Genomic DNA, 26,899 nt, shown 5'->3' with positions numbered 1-26,899 from the left:
GCTTGCATAAACAAGAGTACAAAATGTTAAAAAAAATACGTAGGGAAGTTTCATAAATTCAGTGAATACACTTCAATACTCAGTGATACAGATGAATGCAAAGAATTCCAACAAAACAAGCAAAAGATGCAAACATATATGTAAATGTTTAATTAGTTGGATAGAACAGTCCCTAATTATTCAGGCACTGCGGAGAGAATAGCTACTGGTTATCCAAGGATGATCTGACAGGTTCATCAAGTTCACTTGTGCGTAATACAGAGCAGTAGTGGAGTTAATCCATAACTGCATACGAAGAAAGCGTCATAATCCCTCAGGGCCTACGTAAAAATCCTTAAATGTCAAAGAAACAACAGAGTAATCCCTTAAATACCAGCAGGAGTGACTGAGGTCTGAAGTTTCAGAGGAGAACAATCTTTCCGTGTTCGAGTAAGAGTAGAATCGTCTCTAGGAATAACAGAAGAGGAACTATGTAATAGTACTTCATATCTGCTTTAAGAGCTGAGTAATCCTTATTCCTTAACTCATCTACGTACATAATCCTTAACCTTGACAGCGCAAACACTTAAAAATTCTTAACATTGTCTACATCAATACTGAAAAATCCTTAACCTTGTATACGTAAATACTGAAAAGTCTCTTAATCTAATCTTGTCTACGTGAATACCGAATAATCTTAAAATTTCCATACAAAGTTATTATATAACCCTTGCTTGAAGTTAAAGGTAGAAAACGACGTAGAAATCAATAAAATGAAAAAAAAGGCCATGAATACATACGAGTTGGATCATCCCTAAGCAACAACAAAACAGCCCCTAAATAATAGAAAAATCGCCCTTAAATATCAAAAGCAAAAAAGTCGTAATATGATCCCCCAAAATACAGAGGCAGAGGGTCTCGCTCGCTGCCTTGCCAAGACCTCTTTTCCTATTCAACCTGACCTTTCGTGTTTGACCAACATCAAGCGGGGGAGGGGGGGGAGGGGGGGGGAGAGAGGTCTCTCGACCTTATCGACCGGTTTCCACGTATCAAATCATATTATTTAACAAGGCAGTCTAGGTTGGGAAGGAAAGGTCGGGGGAGGGAGGGGGAAGAGGGAGGGAAGGGGAATTTCTTCCAAGAAGGGGGGAGGGGGGGAAGAATTCCTTCCAAGAAGAGTAAGTTTCTTATTTTCTATGATTTTCTATAATATGGAAAGGAGAGAGAGAGAGAGAGAGAGAGAGAGAGAGAGAGAGAGAGAGAGAGAGAGAGAGAGAGAGGGCACATTATAGAGAAATGAGAGAAAATTTCGTATCTTTAAAACCAGGTACAAGAGAAAGAAGAAGAAGAAGAAGAAGAAGAAGAAGAAGGAAGAAGAAGAAGGAACGAGAGAAAGACAACACTAATACTGATGAAACTAAGACGTGTATAGCTTCTTATTATAAAGTTCTCTTACTCTCAATAATATGAAAGCACACCCGCTCTCTCAAATGATAATGAGATTCAAATACTCCCATTATTAACTAACGAAATTTCTAACGAACAGAAATCCCATAAAAAAATTAAAATAAAAATATAAATAAAAAAGATAATAAACAGATAAATTACCGTAAAATAGGAGGCGCCAGGTCATCTGACACCGGGCTGGACGACAACAGATCTAAACTTTCATTTAATAACCGTAGACTATCGTTGTTACACGGAAATATATGGATACATTATTCAAACAAGTCCCTAACATTTCCCTCTACTCAGGCTCATCGCCCCGGTCAAAATGACAGAATAATATTACAATAATTGAATCATAAAGTTTAATAATAGTCACAGTCCATAAAGTTTAATTCATATTAACGGTAAAAAAAACATTAACTATGATCACTAATGGCACATTACTGGGAACAAAATTTAATTTCTTTATGAAAACGATATCTATAATCTTTTCAATCGTTTACTTCGTTTTTATTTTTTTGGGGAAACATTTACTGTTTAAATGAGCGGTTCTCATAAGACCTACTTAGCTGATTAAGAAAGAACTATAATATATAACTACATATATATCTACCAAGAACAATCGGCCTTGATAGCTAATGGCATATCTTCTGGAGAGAGAGAGAGAGAGATAAAATCTTCACACTATAAACCTTAGATCCGGTATGAAATAAAACCTTCAAAACTATAAACATTAACTGTCACCTTTTTCTAGTACCTAGTCGTGAGAATTACCATACCATACCATCCATATACGTCGGGGAAATGGAAAGGTGGAAAATGAAAAAAAGACGTATACCCTTCAGAAGAAAATACGGCAACCATCAGCCAAAATTCTCGTCATACTTGAAAAGCCACAAGGTCTCCTATAGCAAGACTCATCGTTCTTTGAAGAATTCCAAATTTTTTTCTAACATATCTCAATAGAATAGGCATTTTATTACATATATAAAAACTGGGGACAAACATTTGCTTCCATTAAGCTACTCTCAACCAATTTAACTTTCGTTTTGATAGTTTATAAGGATTTATAAACCATCAACTACTCGAACATTTCTAAAACACGCAGACAGTTGTTCTACTGACGCATATGCTCTCTCTCTCTCTCTCTCTCTCTCTCTCTCTCTCTCTCTCTCTCTGCGTGAATCATCTGTTTACCTCAACTGTAACGTTAAAGATGGACGTACAGAAGCCTGAGACTTACAATAAATACAACCCGTTGGTCAGGCATTGGCCAATAAATGTTTAACCACATTTAGTCCTTCTAGTTGGTGGATGTTTCAATTGACATACTAGATAATGGAAAAACCTGCCAGTAATGATTCTAAGACACCCCAAAAGAGATAAAACATAACAAATAAATACATACTTGCATCAAAATAAATATTTACATAAGCGAATAACAACTTGAAACTAGTCAATCAATATATGAACCAAACGGCAGCAAGGAAGCTCTTAAAGATATGTTTCCTATACAAGTAAATTCCTGAGGTCGTTATACATGAAGAAATGGGCTCCTGTGTCTACTTTTTCTTAAGAATCTCCCCGTAACGGATTTCAGGGGTTAAAAACGACCATATTGGCCATCTTAACCATTTTCATTAATACTAAATTGCGCTGTACGGATATGAATATTGGTCTACGAGAATGAAACTATACCTAATATATTTTTTTCAGATGTGAGAACATAGTTTCAAGATGAATCTTAGAAGTCAGATAGAGAACAGAATATAGAATATAGGCCTGAGGCCAAGCGCCGGGAGCTGTGAGGTCATTCAGAGCGCTGAAAGGGAAATTGACAGTATTATGGTTTGAAAGGTGTAGCAGGAGGAAAACCTCGCAGCTGCACTATGAAGCAATTGTTAGAGAGGGTGGAAAGTTAGATGGAAGGAAGATAATATGAACGGAGATACAGTGAAAGGAACGAAAGAGGTTGCAGCTAGAGGCCGAAGGGACGCTGCAAAGACCCTTCAGTAATGCCTACAGTGCACCACGTGAGGTGCACTGACTGCACTAACCCTTTACGGGGTAGAAGTCAGATGGAAAGACACGAGTTCCGGAATATCATAAAGAGACCCTACGCGTTGCATGGCGCCGAAGACAAAGATCATGATGATGATGATGATTAGTGCATAATTATTCATACTGATAAACTCAAACACGCACCATCTTCTTAAGTATAATTCCATAAGGTTCACAAACAAGAGTAAACTTAAATTTCAAATACGCACTGTAAATAAAACAGCAACTTAACAGGGGGCAAATTTTCAAAAAGCAACGATAGCCGATTCTGCCATTCTCAAAAACTCCCTCTCTCAAACTATAGCAAGCGTGGTATCGGCCATACTATGCTCACGAGCGCGCTCGTGCGCATGCGTCCGTGCGTAATTTTCCCAATCCTGGAAGGATGACGGTCCTTCCTTAAAGGTGCAATTCCAGGTCAACAAATAAACGACCCCCTCGTCGGTGTGGAACAAATTCACGAACAATGGCGAACAAATACACAGGACCGCGGATGGGGATGAGGATTAAACCCATTACACTACATCCAAATACCATTACGTTTTTTCTTCTGAATCCTTCGGGGGAAATATCGACTTCATTCTTGCGTGAAGAACAGGGAAAATCATTCTAGACATTTTCGACAATCTTAATGTACTGCATATTGTACATACAAGCTTGCATACACCTACGTTCACATCCACGAAATCATACAACTGTATATTTGCAACTGTACAAACAGACGTGCACTACACACACAAACTACCTCATCATCTATGTACACACAAACATACCTTAGCGCAAGCACAAACTCCCAATCCCATACACCCACGTTCAAATCCATGAAAACTGTATGTTCGCAACTGTACAAACAGACGTGCACTGCACACACAAACTACCTCATCATCTATGTACACACAAACATACCAAGTGCACGCACAAGCTCCCAATCCTGTATTAAGCAGAATAAAGCTCAATGCCAGAATTGCACCAAAACACAGCACACCAATACCTAAGTAAACACTGGCACGAATCATGAACATACACAGACAAATGAACCTATACTACACAAAACAGTGCCCCTTTCTCTCTCTCTCGTCAACCGACACAATCATCAGGGAACAGAAGTCGCCAGTGACCAGTGTCACATTAGAAAGCACATTTCGGCCAAAGCACCCAGCGCGGCCGGAAGCGGCTCCCGCGTCATAAACAAAAAACAACTCGATCATTTCCACAGCAGGAGTTACAACAAAATCAGAATTTTATTTGCGTTTTTTTAAGGAAAAAAATCTATGTTATGTTTCGTTAGACGACAGACATCAAGTTATTCAGTTGTACACGATTAAAATTTAAAATTATATTTACTTTTTTTTTTTTTTTTTTTTTTTTTTTAGAAAAAAATCCGTTGTTTCGTTAGACGACAGACATTAAGTTATTTAGTTGCATATAATAATTTAGAACGTTATTAACCTTTACTTTATGAAAATGTAGTATAAATTTATCTATAAAAATATGTGTATGTTATTTAATAGTGCATGATTAAAATTTAGAATGCTATCTACCTTTAGCTGATGAAAACTAGAAATATATCCATAAAAATCTGGGGTTTTTTATCTGTTACATGACGCAAACACAGAATATTATTTGATTAAATAAAAAATCCTGAATGTTGCCTTTCTTCAGTTGATAAAAATTTAAAATTTATCTATGAAATAATGTTTTTTTTTTTACACGGCACACAGGCTGTTATCATTCACTTTTATCTGATTAAAATTTTTAATCCTATCTACCCTTGGTTGATGAAAGCTTAAAAATGTATCTACATAAAATTCAATATCACAAAAAGAGTATCATTTCCCCATATCTAATTAAAACTTCGAATGCTAGTTACTACAGGTAGTTGATGAAAATCAGGAAATTCATCTCAAAAAAAAATCTTAATTAGCTATTGCTGACAAAATAATCAGAATAAGACTAGTTAAAAATAGAAGTTATATAGTTACTTACCGCCCCCCCCCCTTCCCCCCGAAAACAAAAGAAACAGGAAGTCAGAATGTAGAAAGTTATTTACGTCAATATAAAGGAAACCGTCGTACACACAAAGACAAGCGTTCCCATTCTCCGTAAACATTTTGTTTACATGCTTCTTTTGTGCCCCTAACAAAAGCGGAGAGAGAAGAGAGAGAGAGAGAGAGAGAGAGAGAGAGAGAGAGAGAGAGGAGAGATAGGCTAACTACACCACTTCCTCTTGGAGGCGAATATATTAAAAGATTCACCAAATTAATGGCGTCTGAAGCGGCCTATTGTGACGGACCAACCGAGTACGATAACAAGCCCGGGCAGAAGGGCTATGACGCTTAAAGCTGACGCTTCCACTGGACGTTCCCGCGCAACAACCTCTGCTACGAGAGAGAGAGAGAGAGAGAGAGAGAGAGAGAGAGAGAGAGAGAGAGATATGTATATACATAACATACTACATACATACATACATACATACATATAGATATCTATATATATATATATATATATATATAGAATATATATATATTATATACACACAATGGGAAGTACAAGTATATTTAACAAGAATAACAGCAAATATAATTAGTTAATGAAATGCACAACCGTTAACGAGAGAGAGAGAGAGAGAGAGAGAGAGAGAGAGAGAGAGAGAGAGAGAGAGAGAGAGAGAGAGAGAGAGAGAGAGAGAGAGTTTGTCTTATCTATACAAGATACATTGGCTAATGGATTCGCCAAAAACTGAAAGTAAAAGAATGTTTAAATGGAATATCGAGTTAATGAAAAGTGTAAAAGGAGAGAGAGAGAGAGAGAGAGGGCGTTTTGGGCAATATTGGCTAATGGATTCGCCAAAAACTGCAAAAACTGAAGAAATAAGAGAGAGAGAGAGAGAGGAGAGAGAGAGAGAGAGAGAGAGAGAGAGAGAGAAAGAGAGAGATGAGAGAGAGAGAGAGAGGGCGTTTTGGGCAATACTGGCTAATGGATTCGCCAAAAACTGAGAAATAAGAGAGAGAGAGAGAGAGAGAGAGAGAGACGGCGTTTTGGGCAATACTGGCTAATGGATTCGCCAAAAACTGCAAAAAATGGAGAAATAAGAGAGAGAGAGAGAGAGAGGAGAAGAAATGAGAGAAGAGAGAGTAGAGAGGAGAGAGAGAGAGAGAGCATACTTCGTTCAAAACCCTCACTGCCGCAACCAGTGTCAGTGCAAAGAGAACAATAACAAGGGCCTGAGATATGGCATTACTGAAATTCAAGATTGTTATTTGTTCTATTTCCGTATTGAGAGGACGACGGTATGATTCAAAGCCTAGAGTCTTAGTCTAGCTCAGCAATGCATGACATAAAAAATAAGTCAAACAAATTTAAGTTGACGCTATACTTGTGTGTGTGTGTGTGTGTGTGTGTGTGTGTGTTTGTGTGTGTGTGGTATATATATATATAGATATATATATATATATATATATATATATTATGGGGATACAATCCACAATGATGTAATTTTGTAGCTTTATAAAATATATATTTCTTGTACAGCAAACTTATAGCTTTCGACCATCAGCTGTATAAAACTACAGAAGGATTTTACATCATTGTGGATTGTATCCCCATTTACTTAGAGGTACCACATAGTACCTAGCATCTGCATGCATGCATATATATATATATATATATATATATATATATATATACACACACACACATATATATATATATACATTATATATATATATAGTATATATATATATATATATATATATATATATATATATATATATACACACACACACAGACACACACACCTATGTAGAAAAATGAATCAACATATACAATGCTGAATGACAAAATTTTGAATTAAAGTAAAAATCACTACCACAGCTACCAGAACAAAATGCTGATATCAATAACGAAAATAACATTATATTTAGTAAATAGCCAACGATGCGTATAATCGTACAACCGCCATAAACTCATAGAATGGCCATGAATCGACGATACCTCCACAAGACGCGCCGAGGAGGATCGCAGGGGCAAGACAGCGTCTTCGTCTCGTTTTTATCGCAGATATAAAGGTCATCAGACGAGCAGAGAGAGATTGGGACGCTTCCTGTGCTTCCGGAGTCTCTCTCTCTCTCTCTCTCTCCTCTCTCTCTCTCTCTTCTCTCGAGCAGTTTTTCGGTCTATTTACACACCCATCCATACTTCTGTTACCTCGAAAGAGTTTAGATCCTTTTAAATTGGCATGTAAAATCAATCTCTCTCTCTCTCTCTCTCGATGCGCAGCAAGTACTCTAAAAGACGACCTAGAAGGGCCAGCGTTTTCATTCGTATTCGATTCCTTTCCATTCGTTACATCACATGTCCCGTACCACATTTCGCTTATAGAAATATATGTCACCAAAAATATAACAAAAAACTAATTGTTCTAAAATTGTATTTCTTTCGCCCCCTGAAGTTTTTGATGTCGGTGGCCTCCGGACGTGACCACAGTTATTGTCACGCCGTTTTCAAGACTCGGACTAATCGATGCTCCGAAATGTTTCAACCTTATATAAACAAAAGTGGAGTTACGTTGGTTATGAGTATCTCATACGGTCTGGCAACTTAATTGAGAGAGAGAGAGAGAGAGAGAGAGAGAGAGAGAGAGAGAGAGAGAGAGAGAGAGAGTTACAGGGATTGCGATGTCTCAGACTTAGTCATCCGAGGAGACATCGTGTGCTCACTTATATCTCTTGGAGCTGTGTCCTGCTAAAGAAGGTATAAAACAACTAAGGCAGGGCAAATGGAGAGAGAGAGAGAGAGAGAGAGGAGAGAGAGAGAGAGAGAGAGAGACCTTACCTTACAGACCTTACATCTTGTTCGGGTTGCCCCAGGTCCCTCAGTGTGAGGCACCTCTAATGTCTACCAGAGAGTTGCTAGTACTCTTCCGGTATATTTTGCATCTTCCAATCTTGGATGGTCTGGGATGCAGTTTAGATATTTGTCGAGCTTATTCTTAAACACATCTACGCTCACTCCTGATATATTCCTCAGATGAGCTGGCAACGCATTGAATAGACGCTGCATTATCGATGCTGGTGCGTAGTGGATTAATGTCCTGTGTGCTTTCCTTATTTTTCCTGGTATAGTTTTGGGCACTATTAATCTACCTCTGCTTGCTCTTTCTGATATTTTTAGTTCCATGATATTTTCTGCTATTCCTTCTATCTGGTTTCCATGCCTGAATTATCATGTAGCGTTCTCTTCTCCTTTCTAGACTATATAATTTTAAGAATTGTAGTCTTTCCCAGTAGTCTAGGTCCTTAACTTCTTCTATTCTAGCTGTAAAGGACCTTTGTACACTCTCTATTTGTGCAATATCCTTTTGATAGTGTGGGTACCATATCATATTGCAATATTCCAAGTGGACTACGAACATATGTTTTATAAAGGCATAATCATAGTGTTCCAGCTTTTCTTTTTCTTGTTTTGAAGTGCCGTAACAACATTCCCATTTTTGCTTTACATTTTGCCAACAGAGTTGCTATTTGATCATTGCATAACATGTTCCTATTTCATCATCACACCAAGGTCTTTAACTGCTTCCTTATTTGTGATGGTCCTCATTATTAGGCCCTTCCTTATTGCATATAGCTTTCTTTCTCTGTCTCCATAATTTATTGATTCAAATTTATCAGAGTTAAATACCATCCTATTTACCTCTGCCCAATCATATACTTTGTTAAGGTCTCTTTGTAGAGCGTTCCTATCTTCATCACAAGTTAATTTCTCTACTTATTCTTGTGTCATCTGCGAAACTACTCACTACCGAATCTTCATTCATTATTGTCTATGTCTTCATCATAATAACAAACAGTATTGCAGCTAACACCGTACCTTGCGGCACACCGGATATTACCTTGACTTCATCCGATTTCTCGTCGTTTGCAATAACTATCTGTTTTCTGTTGTGTAAAAATTCTTTTAACCATCTTCCTACTTTATCCACGATATTGTGTTTTTCTAATTTTCTTCGCTAATATATTATGGTCTACTTTATCAAAAGCTTTTGCAAAAGTCTAAATAAACCACATCTGTTTTCATTTCCGCTTTTCATATTTTTGAATATGTTCTCACGGTGGACTAACAGTTGGGTTTGTGTACTTTTTCCGGGTACGAAACCATGTTGTCCTTTATTAAACAAATTATTTTTTATTAAATGTTTCATAATATTTTTCTTCATTACCCTTTCATACACTTTCATAATATGTGATGTTAGACTCACAGGCCTATAATTACTTGCCTCTAGTCTTGATCCACTTTTGAAAGTAGGGGTAATATATGCTAATTTGTGCTCCTCATAAATCTTGCCTGTTCTCACACTTTGTCTTAATAATATTGCAAGTGGCTTTGCGATAGAATGAACTACTTTCTTTAACAAAATAGCAGGAATTCCATCAGGCCCTGCAGCAGCTCCATTTTTTAATTTCATTAATTAGCCTGCACAATATCAGCTTCATTAATATCTATGTCAGCTAAATATTCACTATTTTCATCCCTTACTTCTATATCATTATCTTCATTATTATTCTAGGGGTGAATTCTCTCTTATATCGTTCTGCCAGTATGTTTGCAAATTTCCTTTTTTCATTCGTTAATCTCCCTTCAATTCTCAGAGGGCCTATTTCTATTCTTCTTTTATTCATCTTCTTCGCATATGAGTATAATAGCTTGGGGTTTTGCTGATATTTAATAGGGTTTTTTCTTCCAAGTCCCGTTTTTCATTTTCTTTTGATTGTATAATCTTTTGTTCTGCATTTTCTATCTTACTTTTTAGTTCTATAACTTTCCATGCATTTTTTTCTTTTGCAAGACCTTTTTTCCACTTTCTGATTTTCTGGAAACAAGATCCTTCTGTCTCTTGGTATGCATGAATGATGTTTACTTTTCTTCTTCGGTATATATTTTTCCCTACTTATTTTCTCCAATATTTTATATAATAGCTTCCGTATGTTTACCCATTATGTTTCAGCACTTAACGAAAATGTTATCCCAATCTTTGTTTAATTCTTCATTAATTTCTGACCATTTTATATTTTTACTGTAGAAGTTGTATTTTCCATATCCTTCCCACTTTTTCATTTCTTGCTTATCTCTATTTTCACTTGCTTTGGAATGAACTGTTTAATTCTATGACATTATGGTCTGAAATATTCGCATTATAAACTATTATTTCTTTAACATAATTCATCTCGTTCACAAATACTAGGTCTAAAGTATTTTCCTTCTTGTTGGCAGGTGATTTATTTGTTGAATGTTGTATTCTAGTAGCATATCTAATAGCTTTTCAAATTGCCTCTTATCTTCTGCACTACTATTACTCTCTTTTTTATATGTATAAGTACAACCACAATCTCCTATTCGTTCTTTTCCATTCTACGAAAGGAAAGTTTGAAGTCACCAGATAGGAGAATAGTCCAGTCCTTGTGATTTCTACTATATCATCCAATTTTTCAATTATTAAGTCACTCTTTAGTATTAGGAGGTCTATATATTACTATGTTCATCAATTTTTCAGATTCAAATTCTACCGCTATTAGTTCACATTCTGAGTTACTATATTTCTCATATATTTTTCCTTGTTTTTTGTCTTTCCCATATATTGCGGTTCCTCCTTGATTCCTATTTTTTCTATCTGATCTATAAGTTTGGAACCCTTTTATTTGATCATCCTTCACCCAGTCTCTTGGGAATACCAGGTTTCACTTATATTCATTATATCTATTTTCTTTTCATTTTGGGTTAGTTCTTCTAAGTACTCTATTTTTCTTTTTGAGTTACTCGTAACTAAACCCTGCGCATTCATCACTATGATGGTTTGCGTGTTTTCTCCTTCATTTAATACTGGTAGTAATAAGGATTTTCCCATGTCTCTTTCCTGTTCTGGTATGTTGTTCTTTTTTCATTTCCAGAAATTCTGACATTAAAAAATCCAACTTTTCCATAATATTTGATCTTCCTTCATCATAATTATTCATTTTGTGTCTGAATCTGCAACAATTTTCTCCGTTTCTGCAATATCCTCTTGCATAATAAATACAGTTATTATCTCTTGAGTAGAATTTCGGAGCTGATGCTTTGAAATTTTTTGCTGACACCTCTGCATATCTCATTGGTGGTTTGCTTTTCTCTTTTACCTGATATTCTTGATTTCTCTCTTTATTTGTTTCTTTCTTATTTTGGATTTTATTACTTGGTTGGTTATTTATTTGATTATATGATTCATGGCTACAGGGTGCATATATTTGCATTTTTTGTCCGAACTTACATCCTTTTCCTTCTTTAGGTTTTTACATATTTTGGATGCAGTCTCTGCAATCATCCCCATATCCATCTAAGTATGCACATTTACTATATATTTCATAGTTTTGACATATCTTAGGATGTTTGTAGTAACATCTTTCTCCAAATCTGCAATTCCTCTTTTCAAAAGGTTGCAGATTTTGTCTTTCTTGTCTATATTTTCCTCTTTCCCGTCATTGTATAGATCTGGGTAGAGCCTCTTCGGGATTTGCTTTTCTGTTGTCATATCGTAATTTATTTCTTCGTAGGTATGCTGCTTTATTGCCTCATATGTAGTATCAATGAGTATCTCTGCATCCATACTTTTATCTTGTTCTTTGTTTTCCTTATTTTTTTCTGTCATTTCATTTTTGTTACTTCTCTTCCGTTTTCCTCTTCTTCTTTTTCTTCTTCTTCTTCCTCTTCCTCTTCTTCTTCATCCTCAACTATTTGTACATTCAATCTTGATTTAATAACATTGTCTATCCATGATAGACATGTTGAACAAAAAATTCTTGTATCTTTTCTCAAATCTTGTATTACCTCAGCACACTGTGGATGGGTCGGAATGTTGCATGCAGCACATTTTCTGATTAGGTTTTGTGGATTGACTATGCTATACCAAACCTTACACAGTTTGCATGCTTTTGGCATTCTTTTTCCTAATGCATCAATTAGGATATTCACAAGATTCACCTTATTCATTTTCTTTGTCGGAATATGTTGGTTTATGTATATTTTCTTTATGAGTCTCTTGACCACTTGGATTTTATTTGGAACTTCTTCAATTATTTTCAAGATATTTTCATTAGATTTGTTCCAGTTTGAAGGATTATATCCTTCTAATATATCTATGAATGCTTTTGTATCTTTTTGGTTAGGACTGTTGCTGATTTCATAGATGAGAAATGCCAGTTCCCTTCCTGCTACCTCATCGTATTGCGAATCTGCTAGACACGCCAAATTACGCCACCTCTTCCCGCAGTTGGAACTTACTGCCATCTTGTTCGATTTATAGTATTACACTTGATAAACTAACTTAGAAGACGCTTTATCTACTATTTTCACACTAATCTTATCACCGATAGTTCCACGACACTTCTAGATATTTCTCAAATTCTAGTCGTATGTTAAACTTGTGATATCTGTTGATTAATCTGACTTCACGCGGGTACGACTCACCAGCAAGATGGCTACTTACGAGAGAGAGAGAGAGAGCAAATGGCATGCGTATGGACATATTTTCCGTAAACTTGGAACGAAAATGTGTACTGTTTACAACTTCCAGCATTCCTCTCGTCATTCATGCTCCCGAGAATGTGATTCACCAGGGCCGTATACTTTTGTGCATCGATTTTCCAGCATATTCAACTTGGCACGGGCCCCTCTCTCTCTCTCTCTCTCTCTCTCTCTCTCTCTCTCTCTCTCTTCTCTCTCTCTCTCTCTCTCAAACATTCACGAGAGTGCACGCATACATACATACATATAAATTCATACATACACAAGTACACATTACACAACACACACATAGTAGTATATAGTATACATACACGTATATCTGTACATCCGTACATATGCATACATGTTTATATAAACAACCTATCTTTCTCTCTCTTCTACACACACAAAACATTTGGACACATACAAACAGCCTACACAGCGTCAACTCGTCCACGCACGCACACACATATGGCCAAAGCTATGCGCGTACTCATCAAAAATGAACGGCCAGAGAGAGAGAGAGAGAGAGAGAGAGAGAGAGAGAGAGAGAGAGAGAGACTCTATCTGGGGCTCCGTTCTTCCAAACCACCCTCCCTCCCTCACCCCCATCGACCTCCTTCTTTAGTCTCTCTCATAAAGATGAAATCTCTGACGATGCCCCCTCCCAAACACACCCCCCCCCCCCCTCTCTCACCCACCCCCACTCCTCACCCTCCCATTTTCTGATTTGACCTACTTTTTTAATGTGACGCAAAGTGAGCGCCGTATTAAAGAAGTATATTTCATTTAAAAAGAAAAAGGTAGGGACGAACTGCTAGGACGGAACAAGTCCTCCGGGGGGTGAGGAAACCACATTAGGCGCGGATGACGAAAGTCGTTATCATAAGGCGTAACTTCTGCGCGCACCATGAGCAGCGATGCTCACTCGATGTAGACACGGTAGCAGTGGTCAATCCTATATTTAATTCTATGTTTAAGACCTTGCAAATTCCATAAGCTTAAGCCTTTACGCCGTGTGAGCGGCCTTCATTGTACGTCTGGCAGTGATACCTAAGGTCATAGCGTGAAAATAAACCAATATTTTTTTATACGTTTAGTTTCCTTTATTCTATAGGTAGACTTAGTTGTGAATCAATTTGTGGTTTTGTACATTAAGTGAAAATTAGTTATGATTTCGTAAATGCAATATAAATAGTTATGGTTTTGTAAACATAGTTAACAACAGTTTCCACATAAAGACACAAGAAACAACTGAACAATGCCGGCTTCGATTAAATTAAGAAACTAACCCACAAAGTGACAAATCACTTATTGTGTGTTTGTTTGTTTGTCTGCTACTTTTATGTTGCGTGGAACCAGTGGTTATTCAGCAACGGGACCAACGGCTTCACGTGACTTCCGAACCACGTCGAGAGTGAACTTCTATCACCAGAAATACACATCTCTCACTCTTCTTCAATGGAATGGCCGAGAATCGAACCCGCGACCACCAAGGTAGGACGCTAATACTATACCAACCACGCCGCTGAGGCGCTTAACAAATCACTTAAACCCTAGAGATGGTATGAATGTCTGTTGGTTACGTCCAGAGGTCTACACCAGGCCTACAATCCCCTTTTCCATATATTATACACTAACTTGGGCGCTACCTGAAGCCAGGTGCCTGTGCTGGCATAAAGCCAGCCTAATCTTACCCAATCTATTGATAGAAAGTTTAGCGCACAGTATGAAAATTACAATTCAAAATTACTTGATAACTTTGTGAAAACACAAAATAAAATTATCTATATTCAAATCTGAGACTCACAAGAATAAAAGAGATAGAAGAGTTACTTAAAGCTCCCAAACAAATATTTAGAGGTTTTACCAGGAACAGCTGTCAAGCCTCAGCAATTTAACCTCATGTTATGTGCTACATATAACATTATCAAGCAAGTTATTTTTAATATAAAAAAAGCGTGGCCTTGATATATATACTAAGAAAACCCACAATCCGTGTGCAATCAGTAAAATCGCGAATGAAATCAAGAAAAGTTTCCGTAAAACACAGAAAAATAAGTTTGTTATCCCTTAAAAAAATTATGAAAACGTGTTTTTCCATTTGTTTTGATTAACATTGCCAGAGAAAGCCTTGGCGCTTATCTGCATGGTTTGGTAACTATAAATATAAAATCAATTATGTAAGCTCAAAATTAAGCAAGTCTTTCTAAAAGTATAGCAGTGTTAATGCAAGCAACAATTCTTGAAAAAAACGTGAAGGATTTCAAACTGCAATAAATGCGCTCATACTTGCTTTCATTAACAAACCAATTCTTCATAAAACATGACAAGTCACTGACACAGGTCTCCTCTAACTAGAAAATAAAACGTGGATTCGTTTTATCAAATAAATAATAATAAAATAATAATAATAATAATAATAATAATAATAATAATAATAATAAAAATAATTAATAATAATAATGTACAAAGACATTTCACAAATAGTTCCAACGAAAGTACAGTTGCAATTGCAATCGCCCGATGCTTTGCATCATCACGAATCAAAATATTCAAAATTATTCTCAATCTTCAATAATAGCGATGACTTCGTCAAGTCGTCATGCCTCCGACATTAGACTGACTGAATGTATTCTCGCTGACATACATTTGCGTTCATACACACACTACGTGGTAAATAAATAAACAATATATCTATATATATTATAAATGTGTGTGGTGTATGAGAGAGAGAGAGAGAGAGAGAGAGAGAGAGAAGAGAGAGAGAGAGAGAATTCATTCGGCTAGAACGGCAAGGAAGTTTCCCACAAGCTACCACAGCAGATCGATACCAATGCTTGCGTATCAAACTTCCGTACTAAAATCTCTCTCTCTCTCTCTCTCTCTCTCTCTCTCTCTCTCTCTCTCTCTCTCTCTCTCTCTCATTCAAGGGCCAGGTGAGAGCGCCGCAAGCAAGCACTCGAGAACATGATGAACTTGAGGTTTATTTGTATTTGGAAGCTAAATAAATGAACGCGCGGGCAAACACTATTTCAGCGCGAACATTCACGGTAATTGATAGAAGTCAAGCTGGAAAATATAAAGCCCACAAGAGAGAGAGAGAGAGAGAGAGAGAGAGAGAGAGAGAGAGAGAGAGAGAGAGAGAGAATTTCGGCCAAAGGCCAAGCGCTGGGACCTATGAGGTCACTCAGCGCTGAATCGGAAAATGACAGTAAAAGGTTTGAAAGGTGTAACATGAGGAGAACCTCGAAGTTGCACTTTTGAATCAATTGTTAGGAGAGGGTGGAAAGTAAGATGGAAGAAAGAACGGAGGTACAGTAAAAGGAACGAAAGGGGTTGTAGCTTGTGGTCGGTGGGACGCTGCAAAGAATCTTAAGTAATGCCTACCGTGCACCGTAGAGAGAGAGAGAGAGAGAGAGAGAGAGAGAGAGAGAGAGAGAGAGAGAGAGAGAGAGAGAGACTTCCGAAAATAATACAACGGAGCAAGTCAAAACTTCAAAAACAAGTAATAAAAATATCTGATTTTGAAAACCATCGAAACCTATAGCGTGAAAACAGCACATGACAACTGAACGTAAACCATCTTCCAAAAGGAAATCAAAATATGAAAAAAGCGAGTCTCCAAAATCTTACAACGAAGCGCACACACCCTAAAATCTTTAACCTACCACCGGAGAAGAAAACCCAACACAAGTCAACACGAACTTGAGATGCGACAATCTGAACAAGCAAAATAAGACGACGCAAGTCGCCGCAACAACGCAGGACCCATAACCACACATAAGCCAAGAGATCCCATAATTATCGAATCGGTCTCCATTCACCATTATATTCAAAAGACCACAAAAGTGTGTTAACCTAACCGTACACAACGAACCGAAAGACGGCTTCCCCTTCATGGAAGAAATGTGTGCACGAACGCGCTTGCGCGTGCGTGTGCATCCGTTGTAGCTTGAATAATGGACAGCTACTTAATACAGTAGGACGCCCGGGAAAATACAGTGACTATTTGAACTCTACAAGTAAATATAAAGCATATATTCAGTCATTTTTCCATACATAGTAATCTAATACAAATAAATTAAAAAAAAATGAGTATATAACATTCCAATTAACACGCCTATTCTTGAATTAATGGTCTGGTGCCAATACGGGCTATTACACTTCCAAGCAGCCCGTATACGCATAATAATTACGCATTGGCCATTGATGGTCCCGCACAATAAATTTGAAATGATGATAATGTCAAGTTGAAGCAGGGGTGTGAACTGTATTCAAAACAAATGCACCAGAGCCTTGATTTTTTTTTTTTTTTTTTTTTTTTTTTTTTTTTTTTTTTTGCTGTTTATGTACAGTATTTATTTGATAGTGTTTTCCTTTGTTTTCCATTCGTATTTTATAATGCCTCTTTCAAAAATACGAGCATTACATTCTCTGAAGGTTTATGTTGTAACTGACCGTTTGAATTAAGTTTCAGATGGATGCATTCGTGCTAATAATAATAATAATAATAATAATAATAATAATAATAATAATAATAATAATAATAATAATAATAATACATTTGAAACTCAACAACAGTCTTAAAAAGAAAAGCAGCAAAAATTCATACAAAAACGCAACCATACCCTTTACAACCAAAACAAAAAAAAATAAACAAGTTACAGAAAATCCTTAGAAGTCGAGGCAAAATTCAACTGTCAGACTTTGGCATACCCTTCCTTTCTTCTTCTCCTACTACTACTTCTTTCTATCAGTTTTTTACCGAGGAGACAAACAAACACTGACAAAGGGGGGAGGGGGAGGGGGGAGGGGAGGGGGAGGGGGTTATTAATTTTCTCCGAGACGAGGCACAACAAAAGGCACTCTTGGTGCATTAGTAACAGACAGACCCCGAAACACCTTTCCTTTTGGCTAAGTTTAAGTGCCTCCTCCTGAAACAAAGGAAGGATTATACAGGCACTGAGAGAGAGAGAGAGAGAGAGAGAGAGAGAGAGAGAGAGAGAGAGAGAGAGAGAGAGAGAATCAATCTGTTGAATCCGTAAGTTCGCCCCATAACTCCAGGGGTAAAGAATTGTTCGTCTAGACTCAGAGAGAGAGAGGAGAGAGAGATGAATGATGGAGAAAGGAGAAAAGAGAGGAAGAGAGAGAGAGAGATAGAGAGAGAAGAGAGAGTCAGTCTTATATATACAGGCTATACTAGCTAATTAAATCGGTAAACACTGAAAAGTGAGAGAGAGAGAGAGAGAGAGAGAGAGAGAGAGAGAGAGAGACCTCCCTCTCACACACGACTCCACTTTCATTTGTAGCCTATATCCTTCACACAGTTCGCCAGAAAGCGGCATTTCCTAACGGCCGACCGCAAACACACAAACAGTTACTTAACTATATTCAGCAGATGCATAATGGTTACGTTTGACTGATTCGGTTTACTTGCAAAACTGGACTTCTTGGCCTCGCCGTTCTCCCGTCAACCGTTAACCAATTACGCCACAGCAATGAAACCCGACTACTTATTACAGTAACTTTTTTAGCTCTCTCTCTCTCTCTCTCTCTCTCGTAATAACAGTAATCTACCGGATGGCTGATTAACTGCTGACAGTCCTGTAGCAAAAAGGGTATATGGCAAGATGTAGAAAGTTTCCGGATTACTCACAGTGAAAAGGGGATTTTTTTTTATGGTATTCAACAGTGTCTCTTGCCAGTCTATAGGAAAATAGGGTATTTACATCAGCAAAACGCGCAAAGTAGCTGTAGATAGGAAGAAGAAGAAGAAGAAGAAGAAGAAGAAGAAGAAGAAGAAGATTTTTTTTTGAGAGGGGGGGGGGGGGTTGTTTTTTTTACAAAATAACTGTGCAAAAAGCACCTGTAGACTGCCAATAGCAAAAACAAGTGATTTTCAAAAGAATTGTCCAGAAAGTATCTGTTGATTGCCAACTAAATAAAAGGGGGACTTCTAGAGGAATTTAAAAAAAAAAAAAATTCACAAATTACGGCGTAAAAAGTACCTGTTAATTGCGACCAGCAAATAAATAAAAAACTAAATTAATACAAAAATAAATATATATAAAAAGGGGTATTTCTGAAAGAATTGTGCAGAAAGTATCCGTTGATTGATAAAAAAAAAAAAGCATAGTCCCGATATTCGTTCATTTACACAAAAAATACTGAGAAGAAAAGGTATACAAGGTATATAATATGAAGTGTTTACCTGTAAAATCTGAAAATGTAAAGCAGTTCCGTCCTGCTGCAGAAACCTCTAGCAAATGACGAATTCGTTAGGTCAGAACATGGAACAGTTACAAGTTTTAATAGGATTAAGGGGGGAAAGTAAGTAGCTCCCGCAGTCACCAAATAGACCCTGAACACTTTGCATGTCACACATGCTAACAAAAATAAAAATAAATAAATAAAAAGAAAGAAAGAAAAAATTCTGGACACCTAAATCCACCATACTCTTTCGGGCAAGTTTGGAAAACACAAATTTGTAAAAAAAAAAAATAAATAAATAAATAAATAATATATAATTAGCATTTTTGAATAAATAAAAAACAAAGAAGAAGAAGGGGATTTCCCAAAGGGAAAAGGGGCATTATGAAAACAGCACCAGCCATTGGACCCTTCTGGATGTCCAACGACCTTTCGTTACTGTCTGTCCCCGAGGTCAAGAGCGTCCAGCCAGACCTGCCAGGAACATCCATAAATAGCACAAGTTCAAGGAAGAACAAGATTTAGACAAACGACGGGGAAGTGTCAAGTTATTGTTTTGTTTGTTTGTTTGGTGTTTTTACGTTGCATGGAACAAGTGGTTAGTCAGTAACGGGACCAACGGCTTTAAGTGACTTCCGAACCACGTCGAGAGTGAACTTCTAGGTATCACCAGAAATACACATCTCTGACTCCTCAGTGGAATGCCTGAAAATTGAACTGGCGGCCACAGAGGTGGCAGGCCAAGACTATACCGATCACGCCACTGAGGCGCTTATGTGTCAAGTTATTAAACAGCAGACTGCATTAAATAGTAGTACACTGAATTAGGGCTGAGGAGCAAAATTGAAAATTATGTTTTATGCATAACTTCGATTTTTTATTTTATCATTTTGAAATAAAACTGTTTTTTTTAACTCTGCCCTTCCTGTACATACTACGTACGAAAACTGTCACCGACCAGAAATGGCTTAATTATGTCTTGCAAAGTTACGATTCCAAAGAAGTGTCATTGAAACCTTTCAAATGTGCCATAAAAGAAATACACAAGTGTGGCGTGTCTTGCAAAATATTAATAATATGACGTCCTCACAATCTGCATACCTGACCTTAATTAATACCCTAGAACTAGATCACTGAGACGGTGCGATACCCTCCCGAAAACATTGTTAAAGCGGTGGTCCACGATGGCACAATCTCCTTCATTTTGGAGCTACATTCTCTCTCTCTCTCTCTCTCTCTCTCTCTCTCTCTCTCTCTCTCTCTCTCTCTCTCTCAAGTCAGACCCAATATAGTAATGATAAATGAACTTTATTTACTTAAAAATAACAATGACAGTGGAATCTACATAAAACTAGAACTGCAGAGATACATCCCATTGTGGAAACTTCTTCACATACAAGATACGCGACACGTGGAATAAACTGCCACCAGAGGTTGTAAATAGCAACAGTCTGGAAGAGTGCAAAAGAAAGCTAGACAAGATCATTATGGCACTCTGAATGAACGGTAAAACCTGCTCCTACAGATAAGTGAGCACAAGATGTCTCCTCGGATGGACTGACAAGTCTTTGAGACATCCTAATCCTTGTAACTCCTTGTAACATACGGAGGGTGCTCGGAGAGGTTATTGCCATATGAGGAACCATAGACGAGCAATATCTTTCCCGGCAGTGGCCGAGTTGTGAATTGCTGCGCCGATATCGGTATCTTAAGACAGTATCAAAACACACCGGACAGAATGACAAAACTATAAAAGGATATCGTGATACCGTCTCCTACTGTAACAGCAAGATGAAGGACAACTATTACTTGGCCTATCGTTTTCACATACCGTTCCAAGATACCTACACATTACAAGATGTATCGCAGACACCTTACTTAAGAATTAATTGATAAGAGAGCAATACTTGCCACTTACTTCCAAAGATACAGTATGAAAACTAGTTTGACTCTTCCTTGTATGAATATTCCCTCTTCTTTCCTCTATAAGATAGCTGATGAGCCCTGCAAGGCAAGTCTGGCATCCTCCAAGGAGATACGTTGGGACGAAAACCACCTATGCTCTCGCTATTAGATGTCGAGTATAAACTAGGAAGCATTGGAATCTCGTGACACACTCCTCAGAGACAGAGGTAACTGGCGATATTACACGTCTAACCCCGTAAAGGGAAAATCTGCATTACAAAGACTAATCATGGTGATAAAAGCGGCTGATGAACTACTTACAAAATGCTACTTAAGATAAAACAGCAGAGTACAGAAAAGAAATAACAGTCTCTCCGATAAGAGGAGGAAAATACTGCTGTTAACCACAGGATGAGCGAAGTGTCGAAAATGCAGAGTAATGAACCCAGTGTTTGCTATGTTAATGACTTGGGCGTTGTCACGGGACGAGTCATTTGCATTCCTTGCAGCAATCACAAGCAACAGCGTCCACAAAAACCGAGGAATAGGCCAAGAAAGCAGAACAGTCTATTGGAAAGTACGAAGCCCTGGAAAAGGCCACATTCACTTATGAGTCTATACATACACGTATGTATAATAAATTAAAAATAGAACAGAATATAGGATGTAGGCCAAAGGCCAAGCGCTGGGGCCTATCATGTCATTCAGCGTCGATGAGGTTTTAAAGGTGTAACAAGGGGGAAAACCTCGCATTTGCACAAGGAAACCAATTTTCGAGACGGCGAGAAAGAAAAATAATATGAACGGAAGTACAGTAAAAGAAATGAGGGAGGTTGCAGCTGGGGACGCTGCAAAGACCCTCGAGGAATGCCTCCGGTACACCACGTGAGGTTCACTGACGGCACTACCCCCTTACGGGGTGCAACGGTGTGATCGAGTATGACTGACAAGCTTAGATAACCTATTTCCTGCGCGGTATTACTAGAAAAGGTGTGTCCACGAATCTGCTGGTCACCTTCGCCCTATCTACGTCATATTTGGTTGGCTTTGGATGTATTTCAACACCCAACTCTGGTTCGATGAAGAACTGGGACACTGCTAGACTCTCCCTTCGTTTCCTTTAAGGAAACTCTCCAGATTACAATGGAAATCACATAGCAGAAAAAAAATGTATCTGACACCACAGGAAAATTCCCAAGTCAACAGGCCATCGCAAGCAGATTTCAACCACACTCAAGAATAAAACGTTGATACACACACACAAACACACACACACACAAGGGAACTGGGAGCGAGCCCGAAGAATTGTCAAATGTTGTTGATACCCTTTTCCCTGGAGATGTAAGAGGCCTACCAGTATTTCAGAAAGCAAAGATCATCATCCCATAGCGAACCCAAAACGCTCTTAGGAAACTATGGGAAATCTGAGGTCTGGCGATGATTAAAGAGGATGGAGTGGATGACTGGAACCAGTAAAAAAAAAAAAAAAAAAAAAAAAAAAAAAAAAAAAAAAAAAAAAAAAAAAAATTAAAAGAGAAAGTTATATATCTTAGTTTTACCAGACCACTGAGCTGATTAACAGCTCTCCTAGGGCTGGCCCGAAGGATTAGATATTTTTACGTGGCTAAGAAAACCAATGGTCACCCTAGCAACGGGACCTGCAGCTTATTGTGGGATCCGAACCACACTATATCGAGAAATTAATTTCTATCACCAGAAATAAATTCCTCTGATTCCGCGTTGGCCGAGACGGGAATCGAACTTCGAACTACCGGAGAGAGAGAGAGAGAGAGAGAGAGAGAGAGAGAGAGAGAGAGAGAGAGAGAGAGAGAGAGAGAGAGTTCCTTTTTATTTTGTTAATGGTTACGCCCTGCGGATTGTCTGTCGAGGGTCTGGCCTTGCTCAGTTATTTTGACAGAAAAAAATTCTGACGCAAATTCACTGAAAAATGAACACGCGGCATACAGGATTTTGAAGGGAGCTTGCCGGTGAGACAGCCAAGCTTCAATTTCGAGAGAGAGAGAGAGAGAGAGAGAGAGAGAGAGAGAGAGAGAGAGAGAGTACATACTTCTCAAATATCATACATTTCAAGTCTATTTCAGGAAAAGCACAAACGGACAAGCGCGTTGACGCCTGTCACCGACTACAATCTTATCAAGACTCGGAAACAGGACATCGACCCTCGGTGGCAACGATCTAGAGAGAGAGAGAGAGAGAGAGAGAGAGAGAGAGAGAGAGAGAGAGAGAGAGAGAGAGAGAGAGCCAAAACAATTTTCCCACTTCCGGAATAAAGAAAGAATGATAAAATCTGCCTTCAAGTAATGGCCGTTTATTTCTGCTGAAAAGACATAAAATTTTAATATTATTTGCCAGATAAATGTTTTTTTTTTTTCTCTCTCGTTACTATGACTACGGGGATAAGTTCTAAAACAGGTGGAGCCTCGTCCCTGTTGCCACAATCCAGCAAAAGAGGTCATGACGAGAATATACGTATCACCACCACCACCATTGCTTTACTGACACACGACGCAATAGCTGAGAAATTCCGCCACTCAAGTCTTTCCCTTGCTTTGTCTTCCACGAATCTCCACTCTTCCCTATCTTCCCCTATCAATAATTCTCATCATCCAAGTAGGTCTGCGTCTTTCTGCTCTTCTGCTCTTTTCAACGTTATCTCATCTACGTATGGAGATTCCGTAGCTTCGCCTAATCCTGCCATATGACTCGTTAAGCTGTATTCTCAAATAGAGAAAATCTTTCGAGGTAAAGTTTGAAATTCTAGAAGTCGAGTCCATACATGAAAAAGATTTCCAGCCTCTGCTTAAAAGTGTATAATATATTCTTTTTCTTGTTTCACTTCATTTTAATTTCCAAAATAGCTGTACTGCACGGGTCTCGCTTGTTCAACTTTCTTTGTATCCACGAACACGATTGTGCATTCTGAGAACACTTTGAAATGTTTGATATCATGTAACGAAAATACGAAAATGTTTGGGGATTGTCGTAATTCTCCAGTGTTTGTTGTTATCATCAAGTTACTTAAAAATGAATAATTTGAGCAAAATACGAACACACACACACACACACACACACACACACACACAACACACACACACACACACACACACATATATATATATATATTATATATATAATATATAGTATATATATATATATATGCGTGTGCACGCGTTTTATAATTGAAGCCATTCCTTCCCTCGCAATAGATTCCGAGGATCCTAAATCGATCCTACCTGCCCCTTTACTGGGGATTAGCCAGATATGAAACGAATTTGAAACAAAAGTGGGGAGTGTTAACCCATGCATTGATTAACCTCACACACACACACACCACACACACACACACACACACACACAACAATAAATTATATATATATATATACTATACATATATATAAATAAAGTAATAGATATATATAATATATATATATATATATTATATATGTAGGTATATATAAACATAATATATATATACATACAATTATATATATATATTATATATCTATATATATAGGATATATATATATATATATCAAACTTAAACATACGCATACACTACCTACATCTGTATAATCCCCATCATGGCTGTAACCTAACCTACAATATTTACTACATGAGGCAACGTCGGCAGCACTACGGCAGTTAACGTTAAACGCGGTCAGAGGCCTTCGCCTAGCCTGTAAATCGAACAATGGTCTTGTGCTGATGAGCCGAGTATCAAAACCACTATTCATTCCCGAATGACCTGGAACCCCAATTAGGGGGTACCCTGGAAAAAATAATTTATAATCCTCATTGAAGTAAACATCCCAGGCACCAATCGCTTCATACGCACAGTATTCATCAGCCTTCGCTGGCTATTGTAAAACCATAAGCACATATCCAAACATGCACGTAAATGTATGTAAACACACACACACACATGTACACTGATGTAAGGTCTCAATTTACCAAGAGAGGGAGCCGGGTAATAGAATGCGTCCAATAACCGACTTGATGCAATATGCATTCACTCAAAGGAGTAGTGCATGCATGAATGCATACCCCCGCACAACAGCAGAGAGAGAGAGAGAGAGAGTATTAAAGGACTGCATATTGCATCGACCTACATGCCATGCACCCCCTCACATTCCTTGCAAAAATTTTCGGGTTGTTTGAAGTTTCTCAGTTATCAAGCTGATTATTATAAACATTCATAAGGACAATTCCACGTCAATTTCCGTAGACAACTTACTCTATTTTGGAATATAAAGCTTAAAAAAAATGAAAAAAATAAAACAATTTCAGCGTTTGAGACTTCTCCGCGACAACTATATTCAAAATACATTAATACATTTACTCGTTTGAACTATAATAAACAAATTACTGCTGCATGACACTATCAAAGTTATTGGGTTCATGCCTCAAATAGCTTATAATAAGAGCAGAATGAAAGGTCAAACTATCGCGACAAGAACACTTCACTTTAAAACGCTGCTTCCTGACTCAAGAAAGTCTCTTATGCACGCTTTTAATTCTTATGATGAAGCTTCATCAGAGTGCAGTGGATATTAAATTTACGACAAATACAAACTAAAAATACTGTACTAAAAAAAAAAAACTACAGAAAAAACCTGCCTAAAACTGCAGAATAAAGTTTGTGCAATCTACAAAGTTCTCTGGGTTTCGTGATGTCAGAAACCCCTTTGAGAGGCTGAGTGACAAAATGGGGTTTCCCGAAGTGTGTAGATCTGTCAGAATCTCTCTCTCTCTCTCTCTCTCTCTCTCTCTCTCTCTCTCTCTCTCTATAGCCTGAATTTATGAAAGGGTTGGTCACAAAAGGCAATCGCTCCCCCACCCGGTGCCTGGAATAAATATATTTTCAGGTATTTGTGTCACCGACTTTTAATTGCAGCCATTATGTGCCCATCCAGAATGCAAAAAAATGAATCCTTGGGATTTCGTGCTTCAGTATTTACGACACGTTGGTGAACATTTCAGCATTTAATCCCAATCCGTTTTCAAACTTCATACTACTGCTGTAACAGGTAACTGTTAATCAAGAGTTCATGGAAGTGCGAAAATCTGAAGATGGCAAGAATTGAACACGATATGATCTTAAAATATAAACAGACTAACACCGGAACGGGTAAAAGGACGAAAGACCTGGAGCATTATTACATATGTTAGGGCAGAATTTGTTTTTTTTTTTTTTTTTTTTTGAGTTCTACAAATGTATAGAGGCAGAATCCCCAATTTTATTGATTAATTAGAAGAAAAATGAATGAACTGCAGGCTGAGTTTTGAAGAAAAAAAAATAAGCCTTCCCAGTTAGAAACGACAGGACTCTTAACTTGAATTACGACCTGGGAAGGACGGGGAGAACATTTCTATTCATAAAAAAAATCATACGCGCTTCTCTCTCTCTCTCTCTCTCTCTCTCTCTCTCTCTCTCTCTCTCTCTCCATGAATCTGGGTGGGTCTATCTTGTTACGTCCCATGACATGGGAAGGGTGGCGAGGAGTTTGGCAGTCCATGTGGGCCCATTGTGTAGCAATTAGGCTTCGCTGATTCCTGTCCCATATATTATATGTTTCAGCATTGCAATTCTCCCACAATCGGGTGGAAATGGTCCACTTTACTTCCATAAAAGAAAAACACACGCCCACTTTATCTGTCCCTTTTCCTTTTAAACGTGGTAACCAAGTTGTTTTTTTTTTTTTTTTTTTTTTTTTTTTTTACACACATGAAGACAGAA

At 37.7% G+C, this 26,899-nt stretch overlaps 1 protein-coding gene across 22 annotated transcripts in view; it reads right to left on the bottom strand.

The window, feature by feature from the left end:
* The window catches only part of LOC135198501 (tyrosine-protein kinase SRK2-like), a 375,373-nt gene that overhangs the window by 135,778 nt on the left and 212,696 nt on the right, over positions 1-26,899 (bottom strand). Inside the window, exon 1 of one of the 22 annotated variants that reach the window (XM_064226109.1) lies at positions 21,155-21,174. The exons of the other annotated variants lie outside the window; for them this stretch is intronic. The gene's annotated coding sequence lies outside the window, so the exon portion shown is untranslated. Of the gene's footprint in view, positions 1-21,154; positions 21,175-26,899 lie in introns of those variants that run through there. 22 annotated transcript variants of the gene reach the window in all.

The sequence above is a fragment of the Macrobrachium nipponense genome, chromosome 22, assembly GCF_015104395.2.
Source record: "Macrobrachium nipponense isolate FS-2020 chromosome 22, ASM1510439v2, whole genome shotgun sequence".
In the NCBI taxonomy this organism is placed as follows: Eukaryota; Metazoa; Arthropoda; class Malacostraca; order Decapoda; family Palaemonidae; genus Macrobrachium; species Macrobrachium nipponense.
The sequence above is the reverse complement of the archived record's forward strand: the minus strand, read 5'-3'. Positions and strand labels throughout refer to the sequence as shown.